The sequence below is a fragment of the Trifolium pratense genome, linkage group LG2, assembly GCF_020283565.1.
Source record: "Trifolium pratense cultivar HEN17-A07 linkage group LG2, ARS_RC_1.1, whole genome shotgun sequence".
NCBI lineage: Eukaryota > Viridiplantae > Streptophyta > Magnoliopsida > Fabales > Fabaceae > Trifolium > Trifolium pratense.
The window spans coordinates 63,127,278-63,135,347 of record NC_060060.1 but is presented as its reverse complement, the minus strand read 5'-3'; the positions used below and the strand labels follow the sequence as shown (position 1 = coordinate 63,135,347).

The 8,070-nt window shown below is 37.0% G+C and overlaps 1 pseudogene; it reads left to right on the top strand.

The window, feature by feature from the left end:
• The first annotated feature begins 831 nt into the window (after positions 1–831).
• Positions 832–5,218, top strand: LOC123911373 (annotated as a pseudogene).
• Positions 5,219–8,070: the final 2,852 nt, after the last annotated feature.

The window sequence follows — 8,070 nt, the reverse complement described above, 5'->3', positions numbered from 1 at the left end:
TTTCTCTCTCCCTCTCTTTTGTTATTATTTGTGTTATTTATCCGCTGCTAACGTAGTTGAGTTAAGAACTTGAAAAAGTTTTAACTTAGCTAAAACACAATTCAACCCCCCCCTTCTTGTGTTTTCACACCTTCACTTATCTCAGTTGTTGTCATCACTGTCTTCCCTGTTGCCTTTGCTAATCGTCACTGTTTTTCCATTTGGGGTTGGTCGGCTTGGGTCCTTGGAGTATGCTCCTCTCAAGGTCTCAGGTTTGATTCCTCCTGGTGCCAATTTCGGTGGGCTATGTCCATACAGAGCAACAAAAAAAAACTCTGGCTTTAAATGGGGCCTCCGCAAGTGGGCGGTGGGATTGGTCCGCTTGGATAATCGGTCCTAAGGCCGGATACCAAGTTTTCAAAAAACAACAATCCCCTGTTGTTGCTGCACAACTACCATCACAAAGGCTGGAAATTGGTTGCTGCTACAGCCTCTAGCATACCAAGTCCCAAGCATTATTGTAAATCAATACCCCCTGTTAAAAGAAGGTGGCTGCTGCAGCAAAACCATGTTAACGTTGAAATATTTTAATTTGGATGATTTTTGTTATTGATGTTGAATCATGTCGAGATTTTTGTTAATAGCAAGTTTTTAATTTGTATGAGTTTGACATTGGTTCATATGGTAGCACGTTTTTATGCAGTTTTGGTTTTAAGCCAAACTTTGCCCACTCCAACTGGTCACCGCTATCTCGGTCCATCATCCCTTTAACTTTGGAACCCTAAAACCGCCCAGCTCATAGAGCCACCGTCTCTGATCACCGTCAGCCGTCACACAACCACAGTTCATCAGATGGCATTGCGAGGAGTTTGGCAACTTAAGAAGCTCGTTGTTAGCTTCAGCGATTGGGGTGGAAGTGGCAAAGGCATTAGGTATATATACATACAATCCCTTTACATGTTTCAATATCACATTCATCGATTTATGCTTTCGGAAACCACAAAGTTTGTATTTTTAGATTCATTTTTATTTGTGTACTTGGATTTATCGTTGTTTGTCACAACCTAAAATCAAGTTCATATATAAGTTAAATTGATTTTGCCAAATTTTTGGTTTTCTTGCACTTAACGGTTGAGAATGATTAGAGTGTTGCATGATTGGTTTTATTTTACTAGAATGATTGTTTCAATCAGGCTATGTTGTTTTTGGTATAGATTTTGTTAGTCACGTATTAGATTATATTTTTTTTGTTGAAAATGCAGGCTTAAATTTTGTTTTTGAACTTGAATTTCAGTAAAATTTTTAGTTTCTGCATTTGGTTATCAGTACATATCGATGTGACAAAAATAAGGAAAAAATGAATATGCAATGAATTTTGAGGCACGCCTTCATGTTTTTGACTGCATTTAGTGTCCTGTAACCTATGAAGCACATACACTCCTCGGATTAGGTGTGTATCAGTGTCAGACATGCACCAGAGCCGGACATGACATGACACCGACACATATGATTATATTGAATCATGTCATATTTTTTTTCAAATTATCATATGTGTTGATGTTTCAGCATCCGTGGTGTGATTGAAACATGGATCAAGAGATGGACCTTGAAGCTGAGCCCAAACCAAAGAAAGGAAAGGGAATTAGGAATGATGAGGTGGACAAGTGATGATGTGCATGAGAGTGAGTGCTATAAAGGTGGTGTCAGTGAGGGAATAATATTCATTGGAGAATTGGTTATTTTGTGGGGTCACTTTGTGACTTAGGGAGCACTTTGTTGCTTTTGGAGCTATTAGCATCTTGCTGATAGTTTATTACCAGTTTGTTATGCTATTTTCTCTTTGTAATTGCAGAGTACCATTAATACAAACTCTATTTTCCTATTTCATTACTATATGATTCACTGTTTGATTCCATAATTCATACACAAACTCATCAATTGGTCCGACCTACCGGATCAAAACCACCCTATACCCGATTCACCATAGGTGACAAACGACGATGGGAGATAGTATTAAGTTGTTGGTAGAGAAGTTGATAGAAGGGAATGCAAAGATGTTATTGCTATCAAAACAAATGTATCAACAGGTGAAAAAGAAAGAATCTGAATCGCTGCAGAATTTAACCAATTCAGAGCAATCATCGGAGCCATCAAATCGGAAATTGCAGAGCCACAAAGAATCGATGGCTGGGCTTGATGCAGCAATTGAGAAGAAAGAAGCAGAAAACAGAGCGGCGAATGGTAAGGTGAATCAAGTGGTGGCGATGGATTCACCACAGTCGCCGGAACTGCCGAATGCGGAAATAGAAAGAAAGGAGAGTTTACAAATTTTATTTTGTCCGCCGATTTGGAAACCGCCAGATGCTGAGTCACGAGTCGTGACTTCCCCAACTCCACCGAAGCCATCGGAATCGTTTGAATCACACTCAGCAACAACACAGGGAGATTTTATTGGAAGTTTTCATTCGTCACTGAAGCAGAAGAAACAACCTCCACCGAAACCACCGGATGTGGAGGTTGAGCCGTCAGGCTTTGATCAACCTACGAAAGTCCATTGACGGCGAGAATCACCGGTTAAACCGCCGGATAGAAGCGTAGCTTTGGATAAGGGTGGATATGTGGGGGCGGATGTAGAGAGAAGGATGATACGAACGAAATTGCTCAGGCCACAACCTTCACTAGAACCGCCAGACGCCGATCAATTGGCGGCGTCGCTGCATGAGCCGTCGTATTTGAACGGAGGAGGATATGAGAAATTGTGTGTCATCGCTATGGATGGAGAGAAGGATCTAGAAAAAGCAAGGGTAAAATGGGTAATATATGCATTGGATATTCCCTTAGACTTAATGATACATATGCATAAATCTGTACCGTTAATTTTTCACAGCAATAGAGGGGGACACGTGTCTTCATCAGGTCAGCACACATCCTCTCTCCTCTCTTATATGTCACCAAATAGACACCATTTACCATCTGATCTACATCATGTTAACACATTTGAAGTAGCAAGATGGGCTGGAATAGGGGTATTGGGCTTAAATCAATTTAATAGTAGTAATTGGGATTTTGCTTTGGTGCACTTCAAAAGAAAAGGAGAAACGGGGTTATCTGACATAATAACTGGAAACTCCGTATTTAGGAGGTTTGTGCAACAAAGGGAATTTACTTATAATTTGAAATGGTTAATTTGGATGAATGGAAATTATGGGTTCCAGGGGTGTAAGCACTTTGATTATTATGACTTACTTGAACTTAAAGATGTCAATTATAAAAACTTGACAGCTGAATATGAGACTGTGGTTATAAGAATCAATGGAGTTTCGGATGACTCTCATGTTCCACTATTTGGTGTTTTGTGCAAGTTTAAGGATGTCCAAGTTGAAAACAAATGGATGGGAAAGTATTACAGAGTGGTTGTAACTTTAATGCATAAACATGGTGTATGTGATGACATGCTCAAAATCATTCAGTGTCTTGGAGACATTGGTGCCCCTGAGTATATCTTGAAAATTGTGAAGAAGCATTTTGAGATGGGTATAAAAAGCTTGGAAAAGAACATAACACCAATAATGAGGTTGACTCTTCACAAAGCAAACTTTCCACCTATGTTTGTGATTGATGAGATGTTAACTCCACTGAACTTGGAAGAATGTGATTACAAGTGGGAAACTCATGAATGTTGCTGGAAAGGGTTTCCATCATTATATAGTTTGCTGAATTTTGTTTATGATAGAGGAAAGTTTTGGAGAATTTTGTTGGGTGCTAGCAACCACAATCTAGATACTATCACAAGATCATTGCAAATCTGCAAGCAATGGTTACTTGTGGAATTGATTAGACAAGACCCACGAGAACTCAATTTTCCTATGGTAGCTACAATTTGTGACTATTGCTTGAATGGTTTGCTTATTTTTCATGGACTGTTCAACTTTGTATTTGATAGAGGCAAAGTTCGATGGATGCAAATTTCAACCTTGAGGACAAGGTTGTTTTTAAGGAGGTGGGAATTGATAGAAACATGGATCAAGAGATGGACCTTGAAGCTGAGCCCAAACCAAAGAAAGGAAAGGGAATTAGGAATGATGAGGTGGACAAGTGATGATGTGCATGAGAGTGAGTACTATAAAGGTGGTGTCAGTGAGGGAATAATATTCATTGGAGAATTGGTTATTTTGTGGGGTCACTTTGTGACTTAGGGAGCACTTTGTTGCTTTTGGAGCTATTAGCATCTTGCTGATAGTTTGTTACCAGTTTGTTATGCTATTTTCTCTTTGTAATTGCATAGTACCATTAATACAAACTCTATTTTCCTATTTCATTACTATATGATTCACTGTTTGATTCCATAATTCATACACAAACTCATCATGGTGTGTCTATGTTCGTACTTCATAGTCTGTAACATGATCGACATCACCAGTTTGACATAAACAAGGAAAAATGAATATGTCTTGATTGAATTTTGAGGCACAAATGCGTTTTTCCTTGTTTATGTCATTAGTGTCTATCAAGTTACCGTCTTTACCTTTGCTGACATCTTAGTATTTTTGGTTCTACCTCATTGGCTGTGATCTCAGGACAAACCAAATCACAACCTTTAACAATCAAGTTCGAGATAAGGTTTAAAATTCATCTTATGTTTTTTGATAACTGTAATGCTCCTTCTGCCTGTCTTTGCATTCTACCTGACACTAAAGGCTTGGAACAATATACTATGAAATTATGAATATTCTCTCCTGCTTTGAACAAGGGATTCTTACTTTATTTTTAAATATTTGACAGGGCATTATATGGAATCCCATTTACCAGCATTTAAGGAGGCGAATCCTAAGTTAGAGGTGGACACTGAAATCAGTGAAATGATTCGTGGTCAGCGTCGACATTTAAAGGCTTTTTACAGTAAGACTCTTTGACTCGCTCGTAACTTTGTCGCTAAGAATTTATTTCATAATTGTAATTGATGAAACTCTTGTGGAAAATAGAGAACCATAACGACCGAGTGGTGTGTGTGTGAAGAATATGGATCCTGAAGAGATACTTCTGCATGCAACCGGGCGAAGGAATGCACTGGGAAGGACAATAATTAAGCTGAGGACAAGACATGTAACCAAACACCCTAGTGTGCAAGGTACATGGACAACCGCTTTAAAATATTAAAATGAATAAAACCAGGTGTACGAGAAGATTAATTGAAGATTTTGTGAAGATTATGATGGTTGAGATTGGGTGAAGAAGATGATTGAAGAAACTATGCATTGTAACTGTTGGTGGTAGTGGTGGGTTCGGAACATAAAATCCGAATAGTGTGTTGATTCGGTTCGTGCAGTCCGAACTGTGATTTAAGGGTAAATATGGATATTTGGGGGGCTTAGAAGAAAAGTAGGGGGGTTTAAAAAGAAATTTTCACTTCACTTTCATGCAGAGATTAGCTAGATATCGTAAATACAATTTAGCAAGCTACTCTTTTTTTATATATCAAGGAATTTAGATTAGCAGAGACACAATTCAATGTAATGCTAGCAAGAACCATCGACCTCATTGATAATTTACAATAGAATTTTTTAGGTTTAAGTAGTGAAATGGTCCCTTAAACATATTTTAGATTTTACAATGGTTCCTTAAAGAAAAAAAGGTCCGGGTAATCCTTTAAAGACATACCCGTTAGTTTTTGGCAAAAAAGTTTAATGATGCACAAAAACACTGTTCATCTTCTTCATCCTCTCTTCTCCATCTTCTTCCTTCCTTCTTCTTCATCTTTTTCATAAACATCATAAAAAAATAAACTCAAATCTTCAATCAACCTTCAAACAAACCCAAAAATTCATCTTCTTCCTCAATTTTTCATACAACCCATCTTCTTCCTCAATTTATGACCAACCTTAATTAGGAGCTGAAACTGAAATTTGTGAATCGACCCTTTTGGATGTTGAATTTACACTAAAGAGAGGTTTTTTGCCATGAAACTCAGATGAAAAAATGAAGATCTGGGAAACTGAGATTTCTTTTTGAATAAGCTAAATTAGCCCACTCAAATTGGCGCCAGAGAGAACCGAACCTCAGACCTCGAGAGGAGAAAACTCCCAGGTCCCAAGCCAATACCAATGCACCAACCCAAGTGGGTTAAGAAACTGAGATTTCATCTTCAAAGAGGGAAGATTTTTGAAACCAGTGTTGAAACTACAAGATTTTGGAACCATGGATACCCTTTGAAGTTGTTGATTTTTGTTTCCATTCCAAGATGAAACAAAAATTGTCTTAGTCAAAATTTCCGCATTAAAAATCAATAATTTTCTTCAAAAAACACAACACATAAAAACTCTGAAATTCCTGGCACACAGTAGACATGTGTTGAGCAAAGTGTGTCAACACTTGTCCGCACACTTGTCTTAACAGAAAGAACAATAAAGCAAGACATTAAAAACATATATTGAAAAGCATAAACAACATACAAAATTGTTAACCCAGTTCAGCATAACAACCTACTCTAGGGACATACCAAGCCAGGGATAAAGTTCACTAAATAGTATCAATTCGAAGACCACACAACAAACTCCTCGTTTACGATCTTCTCACTTAATCACTACTCGTGTTATACTTTCTACCTAAGACTCACCTAGGTATGAGGCTCTCCTCAACTCCGTCATCAATCACAGACAGCGATTGGATCAACAGAACAATTCTGAATAAACAAGAAGACAAACTTCTATGACAAATACCTAGCCAACACCCTTGACTAAGTTCACAATTTGGAGTTGCTTACAAGCTTCCTCCAAGTACAATACTCAACTCATTTCCTACAGGTTTCTGAGTGATGACACAATGACCATCTCACAACCCGAGTGGTTCACTTACACCAATTCTCATAGAGAGTGGCTCAAAGACACGAAACTCGAAAAGACTACATCTTTGATATTCTATTTTGATTCTAGTTTCGGATTCGGTGAACAAAACAGGGTTAGCAACACCCTTTATATAGCAGAACCTTCGTGAGTTTTGAATCAATAAACTTTTGCTCCAAGAAAATCTGCAGAGGTTATATTATAAAATTAAATCTTTGATTCCTTAATTTTATATAATACTTGAGGTCCAAGTAATCTAATACAGCCGCCTTCTGAAAGACTAATAAACCATGTGTGCCTTGTTGTATAAGTAATCACGAAACAATTCTTCAAGCAAATCTTCGAAAGATTGCATATAAAAATACTCACACAGGTGTTGTTCCAATGTGTACGTACATCTGTCTCAACACTTAATGTATGCACATATGTCTCAATACTTTGGCTAAAATATGTTTTTGCAAAATGTAGCCAACATACAAAAACCCAACAAACTCTATTTTCACTTTCCTTGAGATTTTTCTTGATTGAGATTCAAAAATTTGATGAAAAGGAGGAAGAAGATGAAGAAATTGAAACAAAAATTTGTTGGTGATGGTGCACTTTTAGATCTGGTGGACATGCAAAATATAATGGTTGTTTATCTTTCAAAAAGATCAGATGGTTAAGATTAAAAAATATATTGTGGTATATGGTGGACAACCTTTAATGTTGGTCCACCTAATACATTTGTGATTGATAAATTAACAAAAGGACTAAAGTGACTAGCGGAGATATCTTTAAGGGACCAATCCGGACCTTTTTTTCTTTAATGGACCATTGTGAAACCTAAAATGTCTTTAAGGGACCAATAAACTAATTAAGCCAATTTTTTATATAACCTATCAAATGCGGAATTTCGAACTAAAATATAAACAGATATTGTTCCCCTCTTAGGAATGAAATTCAAACTAAACTAATTATATAAGGGTAAATATAAGAACAAATTATTTAAAACATTACCCTCTGAAAATTTTCTGGCTACTCAAGTTTTGTAATTGCATTTTCAAATTAATGGTATGACAAAACAGTCAAAAAAAATAAATTAATCGTATGACATGAAAAAAATGGAGTTCTTGTTAGGTGCCAATGGTAATTTACCCGGTGACCATCATTAAACTCTTAAAAGATATAAATCAATTTTATGATGCACAAGTGAGACAAGTCTTTGCATTATATTCAAAATAGTTTTTATCATTGGGTTAATAAATCTTAG